Here is a 19,671-nt window from a genome sequence, read left to right on the forward strand (position 1 = left end):
AGAACGTTTTTGTGAAAACTGAAATTTGAATTTTGAGGCTATGAATTAGGAAAATTTTTGACGAGTACTTACTCGTCAGGCAACAGGAAATATCGAAATATGAGAATATAGTATATTTGTAAAATTTGATTTATATTAAACTAATTAGCCTAATAATCAACGAAATTCATGTTGGATATTGGGGCCATGTGACTAGGTCAACATGTCATGTATGAAGGACAACTTGTGACTTAATGTGTCAAGTCAAGTGTTGTGTTGAAAATAATGGTACCAAAATGAGGAGTGATCCACTATGAATTTTAAAATTGTTGTAGGGATGCCAGCATGATACTATTCAAATTTAAAATATTACATTTTAATTACAATTCCCAATCATTTCATGAAAGGGAAGGAAATCTCTGTATAAGTTCAATTGAATATTCACGCAGTGATCATTGTTAGAAAATTCTTTTGGAATTCCAGCTTCCACATAAAATTCACAAAAAAAAATTCCTCAGACAGAACGTGTTCGAAGAGCTGGAGATATCAAAAGTAGTGTCTGATAATGATTACTGCTTGAATACTCAAGTAAACTTATAGAGATTTCCATACGTTTCTTCATTGAATGTAATCAATGAATTATAATTGAAATTTATTATTTTAAATTTGAATAATTTTATATTGGCATCCCTACCACAATTTTAAAATTCATCAAATATTGACCTAGCCACATGGACTCAATCTCCAATAGCTAATTAATTTTATACAAATCAGGTGAGCACTGATGATGACGAAAGTCGAAAGCGCCTCACAATAAGATTATATACACAATTATACACTTCTCTACAAAATTCTTCGATTCATTCATCCTGATATCATCCTCAATGGTGTACTTCGAAGTTTAGGAACACGACACCTCATCAGCATTATTTTCGAAAACATTACAAGACGTAGCACCCATTTCATGCATAGCTTTATGACAGTCACCGGATTTTATAACAGTACGAAAACCCATTGAAATAGATATTTGATTCAAATCCCGAAATATTCGAATTGAAGAAAGTATACATTTCAGAAGAGATTAGTTTTGAAAAACACTTTCTGCGCTTTTGCTTTTTGCTTTTCTGCTTCTCGATCTTTATAAGAAAAGTTTGGGAATCGTCGAAGAAAAGAAGAAAGCAAATGCATTCAAAGTAAACTCTTTACTGAAATGCGTAGATCAATGGAATGAGCCGCTGTCAGAGATAAAAATTGGATATCCATCAAAACAGTGCTGATGAGGTGATTAGACAGATGTCTTGTTCCGGGAATTCAAAAAACACCATTGAAGAAATTAGTATTCTATGTAGGTAAGTAACATTTCTACTTCGATAAGTTTGTTGGGGGTTAAAATGGACACCAATATGTCTTGGCACAATCATGTAGCTGGAATTGCAAAAACCGCTTCTAGAAAGCTTGGAACACTGTTCCGAATCAGAAAACTGTACATTCCTCAGCAACTTTTGATGCTTTATAAAGCTCAGATCTGACCTTTGTATTGTTCTCATGTATGGAGCTTCGCCTCTAAGCATACCCTGAAGCTGCTGGATTCCATTTATGCGAACATCACTTGCAACCTTGATAGTCTGGAACATCGAAGAATGGTAGGAGATTTGCCTCTCTTCTATAGATACTTTCACGAAAAGTGTTCGAGTGACTTGACATATACGATTCCACCAAGAGCGATACATATCAGAAATATGCGACGGCCTGTGATTGCTCTTCGTTTTGGGGTTCAACTTATTACACCCCGAATTTCACTGTTTGAGAATTGCATTTTTGTGGAATGAACTTCCTGAGAACGTTTTTACAAATGGATTCAATCTTCAGCGATTCAAATCCAATGTGAATCATTACTTTCACACAGGCACCGCTCTTAGAACGTTTCAAGGATTTTCCTGTAGTGCTTGTGTTTTGTTCTTGAAAAAAAACTCTTATATTACATTGCGTAGCGCTTCTATTAATGATATCTGTCGGAACTGGTGATAGGTGATGATTAGTAAAAATTAAAATAAACGAATCAACACAAAAACCCAAGCAGATGAATATTGTGGACGACTGCTCGATAATGCAGTTATGAGAAGTTAATTTTCTAACAAAAATTTATAATACAAAATAAAAATCAATAAAGAAATAAAATGTTTCTGAACAAAATAGTTGTAGGAAAAACCCTACAGAAAAAAACTGGTGTTGTGAAAACTGAAAAAATAAGAGGAATAGAACCCTGAAATCTACTCTTTCGCTAAACATCAAACAGACGTAAAATGAAAAGCATACGTGACATTAAAAACCAGTAGAACCAAAAAACAAGCAAAGTGCTAAAATAACGAAATGAAACAGCAAATTGGAAGAAGCAAATGTATTTGCAGTATTTAAGAAACAAAGGATGGACAAAAGTTGAAGAAATGGTGAAAGCTGTAAAACAAAAGACTTAAAGATATAATGGAAAAAGGAGACCAAAAAAATAATTTTTTAGTTTACTAAAATCATGAAGGAAAAGGAAATTAGGAAGCTACAGACATACTAAAGGACATGAGAAATCAACCAGTAATGATGAATTTACTTTAAATGTGTATAAATATATGAATGTATGAATGTATGAATGTATGAATGTATGAATGTATGAATGTATGAATATATGAATATATTATGTTCAAGTTAGGACAAAAAACGAATAGTTTTTCAATCATATCAATGAAGTGGTTTTTGTGATATGGCCAATTCTTACAAAAAATAAATGAGCAGTAATGTTTTGTAGCTACAATTAGTTGTGAAGAGCTGCTTAGTTCTGTTCATCATGTCTAGAGCGAGAAGACGAGGAAATTTCCAAAAGCTCAGCAAGTTTGACAGAGGCAAATAGTGGACTTGCGTGAGGCTGGTTTGTTTTGGGAAATAACCATACGGGTGAACAGAAGTGTAAATATGGTGATGGTTTGATATCATAAATGTTTTTGGTTATATGGGACCGCTTCACACCACAAGGACAATTGCAGCCCAAAAGGTTGGAGCGTATGGAAGAGTTCTCAGTTGGTCGGATATTCCAATTTCAGACACCGAAGTGATCGACTGGATTGGTGTAGAGAACGGCTTAATTGTGACTTCGAATGGAATACCATTGTGATGGTGTGATGAATCCAGATTCCTTTGGGCATGCATGATTATCGTGCAAGGGTGAGAAGGTGACATAGTGGATAACGAGATCCTCGATTTGCCATGGAGAGGCATGTGCACCAGACTGTTGGAATCATGGTATGGAGGGTTATTGCTAATAGAAGCAGGACAAAGTTGGTATTCATCAGAGGTGGCATGCTCGTCGTTCGTCAGATCCAGGAGGTGGCAGAACTATATTTTCTGCATTATATAAGGACGCTCATCATCCCACTTCTCCAACAAGATATTGCCCGACTTCATATGGCTGAAACTACGTTGTCCCATTTTGAAGACAGTCGAGTAGATTTGTTGCCTTGGCTCCTTAGAACACGCCTGGGATATTATGGGAAGAAGATTACCCAATATTTCACAGACTCTAGCGGTACTTTGGTATATGGTACAAGTAAATTATGAGTATGCCCAGACGAGTTTCTGAGTACATGAGTTGACATGAAGACACAACACACTGATAATTGTTTGTACTTTCAAGAAATGTTGGTGATCAGTCAGTTACCTAACCCTTAGAGACATGTATAAAATATTGTTGGGATATATTCATTTTTACTGAGTGTCCTTTCATTTATGTCACATCAAAGAAGACACATATTTCAGCCCGTAAAAAGAAGACGATGTGGAAATCAGACTTCAACGTAGCAGAAAACACCACCAATGTATAAAAAGTGAAGTTACCACCAAACATGCAATGGGGACAAAATCATAATAGGAGCAACATAAACACTGAAAATAAGGAATGCAGCTAGATATGACAGAACACTGGCGAAAATGCTGAAAAATTTTGAAATGAAAAAAATTGAAGCACTAACAAATTTGCATTACACATAATGAAAGAAGTAAAAATACTAAACGTAAAAATTAGGATACTACTCTCGACATTCAGAAAAGGAGATAATCGCGAATGTACAAACTACAGGGGAATGCAAATGACCTCAAAATCATTTGAAAGAATATGAGAACAGGGGCTGAACAGAAAAAATGAAAGCTCAAATACGGATTAAAGAAACAAGAAGAATGTGTATTGACTATAAAACAACTGAGAGAAGTCAATGCTAGTATCAATATAGGTTAGGTTGTCCAAAGTGAGTGGGTCTATTCGACCCTCCACCGCAACCCACAAGGGTTCATTGTGGCTCACATCTATTCACAGTCGACCAAATAAACCTTCTGATCGAAGCCGATTAGTATATATGGTGAGTGATTTTTCAGGTCAGATGGTAAGAGTATGGCTCTGCCGGACTCTAAAAACCGATAGTTCATTCCAACTGTAGTCCAAAAACTGTTTGGTATCAATGGGAGGGTGAATAAACGCCTTGGAGTGAGCCAATCCTGGATGGTTCTGCAAGAAATTCATAAATCTTCTTGCCATCCAGGTGTTCAATGTTTGTTTGGCCTAATGCCTAATGCGATGCCAATGACAGATTCTGGTTCGATGAAACTGCTTGCAGCACCCTCCTTTGCAAGGGAGTCAACAGGCGTATTGCCTTCTAGGCCTGTATGGCCAGGAATCCAGAACAGAGACAATCTGTTGAGTCTTCCTATCGAAGAGAGTCGTTTTTGGCAATTTGCTACCAATTTAGACGTTGCTGGGTAGGAGCCAAGAGCTTCCAACGGAGTATCAATATAAGAGGCCTGGAGAAAGTTACCCAAGAGAAATATTCGGAACACCCTAAAGTATCGAGAAATGAAAAGGGAACTATTTAATTAAGGCGTAAAGCATCTGAAACAGAACGGGGAGATATATACGAAAGTTCAAATGTTTAGAAAGCAGAATGACTCCTTTAAATCTCATATTCAAATTGTGAATATCTGACCGAAATGTTATTTTCTTGTGAGAGTGTTTTATTGGTAATTATACCGTGAAATAGTGTAGCACTATGAATATATCCTCTATCGGACATATTTGACAAGTCAGCGTCAAGTAGTTCATGAGAAATTATCTGACGTTTTCTTATCCCATTGAAAAGTCCCAAACAAGAATTGTGTTTTGAATTTTATTGTATATTGGCTCGTTGCAAATGGCCCATAAAGAGTATCCCGATAATTGAAAATTATTAAATCAATGTTCCACACAGAGATTTTTAATATCAAGAGTTTAAACTTGCCTACTTCCGTAAATAATTTTTGAAGCTAGAATAGGCCCTTTGTAATAATTAACAGGAGCTATTTCATCTGAGTTCGATTTTTTATCTATCTGTATACCTTGTTTTTCTGTCAAGTATATTCTCGGGATGACTGTTCAGCATCCTCTCCACATATTCCGATATTACACTTTTGCTCGATTCTTTATGGTAAATTATAGTATAGTAAATTTTATAGTTTTCCTAAAGAGAAGGGGTATTCAATGCTATTATTGCCATTGTTGCTCCGCAGCCTAATTAGCTCACTATTAACAGTTGTTTGTTTTATCTCTCCCAATTATTTGAATTTTCTTGATAGTTGTATCCATTCATATTCTGTCTAAAAAAAGTATGTTTCAAATCTGTCTTTCCGTTAACCAACTGTCGCACCCCTACGAACGACAACCTTCAGAAGACGAAACTTGAGCGAGCTAAGGATTAACGGGGTCTCATCTTTTAACGTGTGATTCCTAACACGGGTTGGACGACAGCAAGTGAAAATCGATCATTCAGCCTGGGGCTTGAACCACCGACCAACACGGCAGTCAATTCGAGTGGGTGAACAAAGCACCCACGTCGAACCGAACGGTTACCGACCTACCTTTTATTTGTAGAAATCCTAGTCTATCTGTGTTATTCTCTTGGTGAATAACACTATACTAAATTTGAATGACCTAATATAGGGCGAATTATCTTCGGCACATCTTGTTATAACGTTCAGAGTCTTCTGCAGGGCCTATCCATTATGATTCAAAAGATGTAGTAACTTGTCTATTAGGTTTCTCACCACTGCGTACAGCACCTCTCTTTGAGAACATCCGCACTTCACCTCTATCACTATTATTTCCTCCATAATGTTTGTATATATAAATCTTTCTCAGGTATGCAGATCATCCATTTGAAACTTGTATTGACAATTTCCAAGGACTCATATTTTAAACATATGATAACAGCTCAATTTTTCTACCAAATAGATGAAAAGCAACTTTTCAACATGAAAATGAAATCACATGGTATATAGATATACAGTATCAAATCATCACTTCCATAGAAAACATCTAGCACCACCTTTTTCAAATTCAGAAACTCTGAGATCCTAGTCTATCTGTGTTATTCTCTTGGTGAATAACACTATATTAAATTTGAATGACCTAATATAGGGCGAATTATCTTCGGCACATCTTGTTATAACGTTCAGAGCCTTCTGCAGGGCCTATCCATTATGATTCAAAAGATGTAGTAACTTGTCTATTAGGTTTCTCACCACTGCGTACAGCACCTCTCTTTGAGAACATCCGCACTTCACCTCTATCACTATTATTTCCTCCATAATGTTTGTATATATAAATCTTTCTCAGGTATGCAGATCATCCATTTGAAACTTGTATTGACAATTTCCAAGGACTCATATTTTAAACATATGATAACAGCTCAATTTTTCTACCAAATAGATGAAAAGCAACTTTTCAACATGAAAATGAAATCACATGGTATATAGATATACAGTATCAAATCATCACTTCCATAGAAAACATCTAGCACCACCTTTTTCAAATTCAGAAACTCTGAGATCCTAGTCTATCTGTGTTATTCTCTTGGTGAATAACACTATACTAAATTTGAATGACCTAATATAGGGCGAATTATCTTCGGCACATCTTGTTATAACGTTCAGAGCCTTCTGCAGGGCCTATCCATTATGATTCAAAAGATGTAGTAACTTGTCTATTAGGTTTCTCACCACTGCGTACAGCACCTCTCTTTGAGAACATCCGCACTTCACCTCTATCACTATTATTTCCTCCATAATGTTTGTATATATAAATCTTTCTCAGGTATGCAGATCATCCATTTGAAACTTGTATTGACAATTTCCAAGGACTCATATTTTAAACATATGATAACAGCTCAATTTTTCTACCAAATAGATGAAAAGCAACTTTTCAACATGAAAATGAAATCACATGGTATATAGATATACAGTATCAAATCATCACTTCCATAGAAAACATCTAGCACCAACTTTTTCAAATTCAGAAACTCTGAGATCCTAGTCTATCTGTGTTATTCTCTTGGTGAATAACACTATACTAAATTTGAATGACCTAATATAGGGCGAATTATCTTCGGCACATCTTGTTATAACGTTCAGAGCCTTCTGCAGGGCCTATCCATTATGATTCAAAAGATGTAGTAACTTGTCTATTAGGTTTCTCACCACTGCGTACAGCACCTCTCTTTGAGAACATCCGCACTTCACCTCTATCACTATTATTTCCTCCATAATGTTTGTATATATAAATCTTTCTCAGGTATGCAGATCATCCATTTGAAACTTGTATTGACAATTTCCAAGGACTCATATTTTAAACATATGATAACAGCTCAATTTTTCTACCAAATAGATGAAAAGCAACTTTTCAACATGAAAATGAAATCACATGGTATATAGATATACAGTATCAAATCATCACTTCCATAGAAAACATCTAGCACCACCTTTTTCAAATTCAGAAACTCTGAGATCCTAGTCTATCTGTGTTATTCTCTTGGTGAATAACACTATACTAAATTTGAATGACCTAATATAGGGCGAATTATCTTCGGCACATCTTGTTATAACGTTCAGAGTCTTCTGCAGGGCCTATCCATTATGATTCAAAAGATGTAGTAACTTGTCTATCAGGTTTCTCACCACTGCGTACAGCACCTCTCTTTGAGAACATCCGCACTTCACCTCTATCACTATTATTTCCTCCATAAGGTTCGTATATATACATCTTTCTCAGGTATGCAGATCATCCATTTGAAACTTGTATTGACAATTTCCAAGGACTCATATTTTAAACATATGATAACAGCTCAATTTTTCTACCAAATAGATGAAAAGCAACTTTTCAACATGAAAATGAAATCACATGGTATATAGATATACAGTATCAAATCATCACTTCCATAGAAAAAATCTAGCACCACCTTTTTCAAGTTCAGAAACCGACCTAAAAAACCCAAACCTCTGGTCCGTTCATCTAAAATTAACCTCTCTAATAATTATTCCACAACTCCCATCAAGTCAAACCACGCCAATTTCCATAAAAAAGGAAAAACTCTTTATCAAACCCTTTCATATTTTCCCGAAAAGTAAAAGTGCTACATTAAGGGAGGTTCTTGATTATAAAAACATTAAATCTGCGCTGGGGACTTGGACCGCCTGTCTCATTGATATGCAAGGGCAGACCTTCTCGGGACCCGTACAAAAGGAACTCACAAAAGGGATACGCCGACGGATATAATGAAATGCATGCCATAAAAGGACACCTTTGTGTGAGACGTCGATGTGATTTTTGGGATGTGATAGCCTGCAGGATTCTGCCCCGGTGCGTTTTATATGGAAATATAATGTTCCCGAGTGAGATTTTGAGGGAATGAAATGCCATTTGGGATCAGATGATGGTATTGTCATTATTTCATTCTGATTCAAAATGGAAATACGGATTTTTGCAGATAATTTTTTTTCATAATATCGAAAGCAATGCTTTGTGTACTACTCATCATAGGTCTCATTGAAGCTAGACTGAACTACAATGTATTGCTGCATTCATGTATGGCCTCAGTTTCTAGTTCCAATTAATAAATGAGTGTTTTCTTAAGAAGCTCTTCACAGGCGAACACTTGTCTATGACCATATCAAATGTTAATTATACGATATATGAGTGCATCAGTTTATCGCGAAACTTGTGTTTCATACCTCTTTAGAAATCTGATCTGAAAGCTGTTCAATATGAGTTGATGAAGCTAGTAGAAATAAAGTACCTGATATATATTTGGTACCAGAGGAAGTTAAAACACAGTCAGTCCCTGAACAATCGAATACCTCATAGTAACTCTGCTGCATAATTTTCTAATAATATGAGGAACATTGTTGATGCTTCTCTTGGATTCCCACGTATTACAGAAGAAAAAGTTGAGGAATGAAAAGATTATGCATCTGCCAACTTGAATTTACAACTGATAATTCTTTGTAGTCTATAATATATTTTTTCGTATTCAACACATATATTCAATGAATGCATAACACATAACTATTTTCCACAAATTTGAAAACTTGCTTTACTGTTACCATTACCGAAAACCTCACGTCCCACATATTTGTCACACTTAAGAAGTAAAAGTATATTTCCGTCACTTTTTCCAATACCTTGTCTAAATTATTGAAGGAAATAATGGAAAAACTGATAACGGCTCAAATAGAAACGCTTGAAGAAATTAAAACAGTTTATATGCGTGTTTTGGTATCGATAGATTATTATAAGGCATTTGATATGCTAAATCATTATATGTTAATTGAAATTTCACATTTCATCGGTTTGAGAACTTCAGAATGTTTTTTCTTGAGTGATATTTATCAAATCGGACTCAACGTGTTAAAATAAGTATTGGAATATCGAATGGTATTGTGGTCCACCACGGGGTACCACAATGTATTATACTGGGCCCACTTTTATATACATTATTCGCCTCTAATTTTCATAATCATCTGATATTTTACAATTACCACCTCCTACCACTAGGTATAGAGGTGGTTTTCAAAACAAGTCATACACTACAGAGCCTTTTAGGAAATCCATAAGACAAAGTCAAGAATTCTGAAAAAAATGAAAATCATGGAATTGTGATGTAATTATAATAAAATGTAAGGATTGCGATGCAAAATATTATGGACAGACAAAAAGATCTATTGAAATGAGATATAAGAAACATTTAGTACACCTAAAATATGGGAGACCAGAAAAATCAGCAGTCGCCCATCAACAAAACCATTCCATAAACATTTGTTCATTAAGATAAGTTAGACAAGTTAACAACAACAGGCATCTAGATGCCTATGAAAGTGTAGAAATAAGCTAACATAATGATATTATGAATAATGATGGTGGACCAATACCTAATAGTATACTACACAGCTTGTTAAATAATATTTTAATTATTAGATTTACCTGACTATTACATAAGGACACATTGTAAAATCGATTTAAGACTAGTAGATAAGGCAATATTGTGAAATTGATTTAAGATACTCAAGACGCAGGAACCTATAGTATAGATAAGGATGACATAGTAAGTATATTTAGTTCAATCTACCTCTTGGAAACGATCACTTGGTGATAGAAACACGTATCGAGGTGTTGAAATAACGGTTTGATTTTGGGAAAAAACTCCAATAATATGTTTACAGATGACACGCAAATATATTATCCATCATCAATCAATCAATCGTGATTTAAAAATACTTTTTAATCTTTCTAATTATTATTTTTTGTCCATACATTGCAATGACTTTTGTGCTATATTATTTGAAAAGGATTCTCAGAAATAGGAAGTTCCGAGTGAAATGCAGATCATTTTAGGGGATGACATGTTAACTATTAGTGATAGCTGCAAAATCTTGGGTTTGGTCATAGATTCTATATTACGTATCAAAAGACATGTTACGAAAAAACTAAGAAGAGCCCACACGTCGATGAAGTTGGTATATCAGCAGACGTATTTGGGTATGCAAGAGTGAAGAAAATGTTGCGATATCGTTTATGATTCATGTTTAGATTGTAATGATGTACGCCGAATCCAAAAACTTGAAAATTGTTCTCTGAATAGTGTATGGTATTGGGAGAAAATAAATAATATTGTTTATTTTCTTAAAAGATTATTTTTCTCAGTGTCGCCGGCACTAAAAATAGAAATGTACTTAAAGTGATCGTGATAAACGTCAGTATAGTATTTGAATGTCAATCACAAAATGAAACTTTTGATGTTTGCGAAAAAATATACACAATTTTCAACAATTGATTTTTCCAGATATCATTTTCGTTTGAAGTAAGACTTTCTAACAATGATATTATGGATTCAACATGTTTTATTTCAGAATTTGGAGAAACTACTCGAATTAGTTTCCAGTTGAAAAATTTCATGATAATAAAGCGACTCAATACCACATTCACTTTTGGGTGCAAAAGTTGTATTCACTTTTCAGTCACTTTAACAAAACTCCATTTTTTTATCGAAAATACAGCGCTGTATATCTATTATTCCTGCAGAATTCACCTTGGTATACACCTTGTGTTCAAAATTTTTTTTCACTCTTTAATGCCTTTTTGTCTGAAACGTAAAGTCTAGTATCAAACAATGAATGAAGGTTTTTCTATAAGAGATTGGATTTTGAAAGAAATTCAAATAGAAAAGGAAGTTAAGACAAGAAAATCATATTTTGCGAAATATATTTCCCTCACTACCCAAATACAACGCTAAGAAACAAATACTCGGAAACAGCAAGTCTAAAATAATTCAAACTACGCAAGTATTCAGGTAGTAAAACTTTCAACTGATAAATTTAAATTCTGAACTGTAAATCGACTGAAATAATTATCGCTTTGAAACGTTCGCCTTAACCAATTAAAGGTGACGAAAACTTAAAACAAGCCAGTTCAAATCTACCGGAAAATTTTAAGTAGAAACAACGGTCATAAAAGCTGATGTTGGCTTAACGAGTATTTGTTATCCAATTCGAGAATCTATCCTACGCATTGTTTCATTGTAAGTTATATGGATGCTATAAATATTAACGAATTTCTTCACCTCGTCTGATACGACCTAGATATTCGATGCTGAAGGCTATATATGCGCGGTCAAGTAATGTAGAAGAAGTTACTAAAGTTATACAAAAGGTGTTGAATTATTTTCGTTCTCAACACACAATTTATGTTCAAAAACAAACGTTATACTTCATTTGACGATGAAGAAAGTGTAGGGACTCTTCCTACAACTACTTAGTATGAAAAATTTCGTTTCTCTATTGTCAAGCAGTCATCCAAATCGAACACTCGAGAATCGAATGGTCGAATACTCGAAATTTGTGTTGGCTGGACTGCATTTCTTAGGAAAATAGCTCTCTTTGAGACAAATTCACTTATCACATTCCCGACATTGGTGACTCCGACGTGATAATTTTTTTGTGAGTGACGGTGATACAACTGAATTTTACGCGTCGTTTCCAATCATTGACCATACCAGCTATACAAGTAAGTACCCTTTGAATTTCACGCGTCGTTGTGTACATAGACAATACAGTTTTCGAACCGTTTGAGCAAGTACCCCTAGTAATTGATCGCTACAATGCCAAACGGTAGTCCCGAATCCACGAGTGCGATACCTGTACTTCTCAGAGAACCTGCGTTTACTTCCGATGACCCGGAGGTATGGTTCCAGCGTGTCGAGTAGATTCCTGAAGATGCCGGTGTCAAAACCAGCACCGAAATGTTCCACCAGCTCGCAAAGTCGTTCGACACCCGAGAGGCCAGAGAGGTTCGCAACCTAATTCTCAACCCGCCAGCGGATATGCCATACGAACAGCTTAAGGACACGCTGCTTCGACACCTGGGAAAGTCTCAGGCACAGAAGACGCGTCAACTACTGGAACGCGAGGACATCGGCGATAGACCGCCATAACAATTTTTGTGGCACCTACAGACGCTCGCAGGCCCCTCAGTAGCCGACATCATCCGGACCATGTGGATGGACCGTATTAATCCACTCGTACGCGCCAACCTCGCAGTGCAATCAGCACAACCAGGAGTCAGCCTCGACGACCTGGCGAGGACCGCCAATTGCGTCATGGATGTAATGGGAGCTATCGCGCCTTCAACAAAGACGCGTCTCAGCAGTGTCGGGTGCTACCGAATCACGGTTGTGTGAGGAATTGTCGCGGTTATCAGAAAAACTTGTCGAACAGCACCGCGAGATAAATGGCGCGGCCATCAACAATCGCGTGATCGCTCACGCTCGCGAAATCGCATGCGTTCGCAATCGGCCAGTCGGGTTCATGGTTTGTTTATTCGTCGCGAGCGCTACGGACACGGGAAACACGCCGAGCAGTCGCTAATGGCGGCAAGTGACAGCTGCCTCACCGCGCGCTGCTTATTTTTAAAAGACAGTGCCGTAGATTTTTTAATAGACACAGGTGCCGATTTGTGCGTGTTTCCGCGTGAATTTGTTCGTGGACGTCGAGTGAAAACCGGGTTCAAGCTATCAGCGGCTAACTGTACAGCTATCGCCACGTACGGCCTAATCCCGATGACTATCAACCTGGGTCTCCGCCGCGATTTCACGTGGAACTTTGTGATGGCGGATGTATCTAAGGCGATTATCGGTGTGGACTTCCTATCTCATTTCGATCTCCTCGTCGACTTGCACAACGGTCGCTTGCTTGATCACACGACGAGTCTAAGTGTTGGGGGACAGGAATCAAAGTGCGCGACAGTCGCAGGAGTCAAGACAATTACTGGCAGCTCGCGATACAACAAGCTGCTTCAGCAGTTCCTGGCGATCACTCGTCCAGAAGGTACGTGCAACATAGAGAACGTGAAACACACGACGGTGCACCACATTCATACGACGCCAGGCCAGCCCGTCTTTGCCAAACCACGACGCCTCCCCCTGGATCGTTTCAACGCCGCTTAAAAAAAGTTCGAGTTCATGCTGCGACTAGGCATCTGTCGCCTATCAGAGAGTAGCTGGCCTTCTCCTTCCCACATGGTACCCAAGAAATGCGACGAATGGCGCCCCTGTGGCGACTACCGTGCGCTCAACGCCCGCACGATACCGGATCGCTACCCAGTGCTACACATCGAGGACCTCACCCAGAAGCTGCGCGGAAAAAATTTTCTCCACTATCGACCTGGTCCGTGCCTATCACCAGATCCCTGTTGTCACCTCACAAACCACAAGAGGAGACTAAATCATCTGTCGATAACAAATACGGGAGTTGGTTAACCAAATTAGCAAATTTCAAATAGATCTTAATGGGCGCCAGGTAAATTCAATCCTTCAGATACCCTGAGTAACTCACCAATTATTATTGGAAATAAAAGATAAAGATCCCCAAAATGATTTATTCAGTAAACCCAACTTACCTGGATCAACCGACAACGCTTCTAAGACAACAATGCGATATTCAAACTACTACGCGATGTTCAAATGTCAATACAAGAGGTCATTGAGCGCGGTGTATATAACCACAAATTCAATCAGCCATAAATTATGGTAGTAACGACACTTAAAAGAAAACTACAATACGTCAAGTAAAATTACCACGAAAATTGAGTAGGTGTGGGCGAAATCGTAAATACTAGTATTGGAAGGTTAGACTATCTCTTTTGCGTCGCGTGAGCTCAGGCGTAGGCGTATCGGTGTCAACAAGCAATTGTAAAAAGAAGAAAACACCTCAATTTGCGTTTTACAAATGAAACCAAACACGTTGCCAACTAGCGGTGAATTCAGCCAGAAAGGCAATCACTATATCAAACAGGTAACAATAAACAAAAGGGCAACAATTATTCAAATAACTCAGTATTATACAAAAATTCAAATAAACCAATTATAACTTGCGTGCTCCTTTTGGGCCACCCGGTATATGGTGTTAGGCTACTCCGTAGTTCGACGGAGGTGGATCACCCTGTAGTACGGCGGAGATGGCTCACGCTGTAGCACTGCAAAGACAGATCACCCTGTAGTACCAACAAGATAGATAACCCTGTAGGGCACAACAAGATGGACCAGTAATGGATCACCAAATAGAACCCCAAAGGTAGCTGAACACCCCCAAGTCCGGGGAGTTTGTCAACAAGGTGTTCTACACCCCAGAAAAAAAAACCCTACGAAAGGAAATTCTCAATCAGGATCAGATGAAACCAAAGCAAGATTCAACCCCATTCAATAGGGACTAGTTGACTAATCGATACCCCTGGTATATTTTCATTAAGAAAAGTAACAAGATAACAAGAGTATATTTTTGGATGCCCTGTATAACCATATAACCCGTAAAAAAATCAAGAAAATTGAATGAGTGTTGAAACCTCTCTTCAATACTTATATTCAGTTGAATTACAACGATGGAATCAAAAATTACTAAAATAATTAAAAACACATTTAACGGTATAATTCTTACCCTGGCCAAGGGGTTTTCTATAAGTTTCTTCGTGTGCGGTGCTCTACACGGAAGTCCTACTGGGACTTGATGAGTGACTAAGGGCCTTCTGTTTCTTATGAATCTAGGGACTAGAAACGAAGGTTGTAGAATTGAAGAGATGATACCATAGCTAAGACCACATGAGAGATGCGATAGTGATTCAGACATACCTGATTTCGGAAATCCTTCCACCTGGCACAATGAGTCCGGTAACCACCACAAATCCTCAAAAGAGTTTAAGTTTCAGACTGCAAATATCCACACCAAAATGACCAATCAGTCTTCTACTATACAATCCTGACTTGTAGAAATAATCCCCGTGAAGGATGGCAAAAATACAACCATAAATATCCTACAAATCAGTCAGATGGTACCCTTGAGCTCTCAACCAAGCTCAACGAAGGTCAACACCGAAATCCTAGTGACTGCCACATCTGACAGCTATCCAGTTGTTGCCACAGTGTGTCCAATCTACGCTACAAGCACCAAGGGAGCGCTGTGCACAACATCATAAATCTATCAATTCCTCCACAGCCACTCGAGACATCATCAACAAGTCCATGACCCATCAAAACTCCTTCTCAAAGCAATGCAACCCTAAAACAACCCTTGACAATTTGAGTAACCGATCAATCCCTCACCCGTGAAACTATAGAACTAGTTCGGTGTAGGTCGTTGGAACGACGCTACGAAAGTTCGGCAGATGTCAACCAACAGCTGTCTCTTAACCTTGTTATTGAATGTTTACAAAAATATTGACTCCAACATATTTTCAACTATTTACCGATCCTTATTCGTGCCATGGAATAGAAACATACAAGGTAAGTCGCCACAGCTTTCCCATTCAGTACGAATATTTGAACATTCATATTATGCAGAATATTTACCGAAAATATCAAACAGTATTCAGAAACCCAGAGCTAACTAATATTGTTTATCAGGCGATATGACTCTAATATGTAGTAATCCTTCTGGAAGTGATGAATAACAATCTATGCAAAAAATATTCTTGGGAAGGTATAGAGAATAAGGCAGACAACAGCTAAAAAATGATAGGTGAAGTGAACTGAGAAACAAGCAATAACAACTATTTCAACCTAGCGAGGAATTTCGGATCTCCAACGTCGATTGGCAATAGGAGAATGCGAGCATACATATATTCTTGTACTTGTACATTTCAGGTATGGTTTTCTATGGAACTGAAGATTCCCATTACTATGATGTTAAATGAATAAAATAAACTTGTAACTGAATTACATTGTTAACATCCTCTGAATAAAGATCTTAAAAGGTAAGGTAGTGTTTTGAAAGGTCACATAGGAGCAGTTTTGATCTAGTGCTGAATTGAAACCCCGAAAACGGCCATCACTACGCCCTTCGGGACTGGACTTTGTTTACGCATACATTGACGTTGCATCCGAAAACGACGAAGAACACGAGAAACATCTCCGGCTGCTGTTTGAACGTCTACAGGAGTCTGGCATCGTAATCAACTCATCCAAATAGTGTTTTGGAGAGCCAGAAGTCAAGTTCCTTGGATACCTTGTGTCTGACAAAGGCACGCAACCCCTTTCGGAGAAGGTCTCCGCAATCCAGGAGTATCCACGGCCCGATACAGCAAAAGACATCCGGCAGTTCCTAGGTATGATTAACATTTACAGACGAAGAAGAAGCCAATTACGTGGAACGACACCGCTCAAGCTGCCTTCACTGCCTGCAAGGACACCCTAGCCAACGCAACACACCATACCCATCCGAAGCTCGGCGCCAAATTCTCCTTGGTCTGCGACGCGTCGGATCACACCGTTGGAGCGGCTCTACATTAGCTGGACAACGGCGAATGGGAACCTCTGGGTTTCTTCTCAAAGAAGCTGAGCAACGCCGAGGTCAAATACTCTGCCTACGACCGGGAACTTCTAGCAATCAACAAGGCCTTCAAGTACTTTCGACACATGGTTGAAGGACGCCACTTCACAGTCCTGACCGACCACAAGTCACTGACTTTCGCCTTCCACCAGAAATCTGACAAGTATTCCCCGCGTCAGTTCCGCCACCTGGATTTCATCGGACAGTTTACCACCGATATCCAGCACATATCTGTGTGGATGATGTTGTCGCGGATGCTCTCTCCCGAGTCGATGCCATCACTACGCCACTCCACTTCGAAGCCCTCGCAACGTCTCAGCAACAGGACCAGCAGCTTCAGCAACTTCGTCAGAGAAATGACTCTGGCCTGATCCTGCGCCAAGTGACCATCCCTGGATCCAACGCTGCCATCTTCTGCGACGTCTCCACGACTACGGCGCGGCCATTTCTGACAGCCGTCTTTCGCAGACCAGCCTTCGATGCCATCCACGGGCTGTCGCATCCTGGTGTCAGAGCGACTACCAAGCTCGTCAGACAGCGCTATGTCTGGCCCTCCGTCAACGGTTTTGTTGCGCTTGGGCACGCGCCTGTAACCAGTGCCAGCAGTCCAAGATTTCACGACACGTATCAACACCCATTAGCAACTTTTCAGGACCTTCTAGACCATGGATGCACAGACCGCGGCCCGCCGGTCGAATAAAACCAAAAAAAAATATGTTCGAAAAGTAATTTGAATCTCGCGCGCGCGCTATTTGAATCTAACGCCCAAAAATGCTAACTCAAGTAACATCGCTTGCTGCCTTTATATAAAGTTCAAAATAGTAGAAGTAGAGAAATCAAGAATTTTCTAGCGCGGTGTGAGCAAGCAAGATAGCAATAGTCCCGAATTCCGGATTGCTCGCGTAGGTACGAGTAGATACACGAAGCTTCCAGAGTAGCATGCGCGGTATAAAAGCCACGCTAACCGCAGCGACCGACAGTTCCATGGGTCGAGAGCTCGGCGTCGTCTACATGCAACGTGCATTGGACAACCTCGAGCGCTGGTACCTCGATTGGAAGATCCGAGTAAACCCGGAAAAGACTCAGGCGATAACCATGGGAAGATTACTATCTTCTCCGGCCAGAAAAGTGAGAATCTCTGGAAGGGAGATTGACTGGCAAGCGCGGGTAAAGTACCTCGGCCTTTTGATAGACCGTAGGCTGACTTGGAACCCGCACATTATGTTCGTTAAATCTAAGATCGAGAGTCGGATAGCCAGTCTGTACCCTCTGATCAACAGAAAATCAAAGATGAGTATGAAAAACAAAATCACGATCTATAACACGATGTTCAAGCCTGTCATCATGTACGCTTCAGGCGTACATGATGACAGGCTTGACAAGCTTGACAAGCGGCTCCGTCCAACATTCCTATTTTGGAAAGGTTGCAAAATAAGATAATTAGGATGATTGTGAATGCTTCTTGGTTCGTACGGAATGAATCCATCCGCAGAGATTTGCAGCTGCCTTCCATTCGGCAGTCCATCCAGTCGAGGAATGAGAGAGTTTTCGAAAAAACGGAAACTCATGAAAACCCGTTAGTTAGGGAAGCCACAGATTACGCTGTAGACGACCCCTCCCGATATAGAAGGCCCCGACACTCTGTCGAATGAGGCCCTCATGTCCCCCGTTAACGGATGAATAACTTTTTCATCCATCCCACCTCAGCCAGGTAGGGGTATCCCGTGAAGGGCGGCACTGATGTCTAAGGACTTCATGCCGTCATCAATCAGTCGTGAACCCATTGGTACCTCTCAAGACCAACAATCAGCCAAAAGGGTAGGGGAGCTGGTCTCCAAACCTGGATAAAATCAAGATGGATCTTGTCGTCGCGACCGACAGTTCGGTTTTAATTTGAGTGAAATGTCAACAGAAAGAAATAAGCGCGAAAATACAAAGCGAAGTAATAAGCGATTGAGAATAAGTGCAGTTTAATAATGTTTTGGGAAGGCAATAGTTCTAGTGTAGATTTTAACTCGACTAGCCGGTGTCATATATTTTGATCCACATACAACGTAGATTTCCTGTTAACCCGTCAAGTGCCGTGTATAATTGTGTTGTGAAATCGTAAGTAAAACTCTGTTTTTAATAAGTGTTTCGCTACCCATTTAATCAATTTTAATCAAATTTAGCTTCAATGTTGGCCTAATATTGAAATAAAACAAAGAAATTACTATTTTTATCAGAATTTCTCTAACTGTAATAATTACGTCATTATTTCAGATATAAAGTTTGTATAAAAATCTTAAAATTTCTGAGGAATTTAATCAATTAATTTTGATAATTTAAAAAAAATGGGTAATTTAAGTAGATACTGTAATTGTTTTTAGGTGCTGTGTTAATCCTAGCCAGGATTAAAACGCAACATGGAGAAGCCAGGACCTAGTAAAAAACGTAAGGTTAAAGATGAAAATTGGCAGTTTCAAGAAATTTGGACTGAGA

General features: G+C 38.7%; 1 protein-coding gene across 2 annotated transcripts in view; it reads right to left on the reverse strand.

The window, feature by feature from the left end:
- The window catches only part of Sox102F (transcription factor Sox102F), a 615,532-nt gene that overhangs the window by 345,279 nt on the left and 250,582 nt on the right, over positions 1-19,671 (reverse strand). The gene's annotated exons all lie outside the window — the stretch shown is intronic.

Source organism: Leptinotarsa decemlineata, unplaced genomic scaffold, assembly GCF_025532065.1.
Source record: "Leptinotarsa decemlineata unplaced genomic scaffold, Ldec_3_MD MMD2_P_RNA_scaffold_6, whole genome shotgun sequence".
NCBI classification, from domain to species: Eukaryota; Metazoa; Arthropoda; class Insecta; order Coleoptera; family Chrysomelidae; genus Leptinotarsa; species Leptinotarsa decemlineata.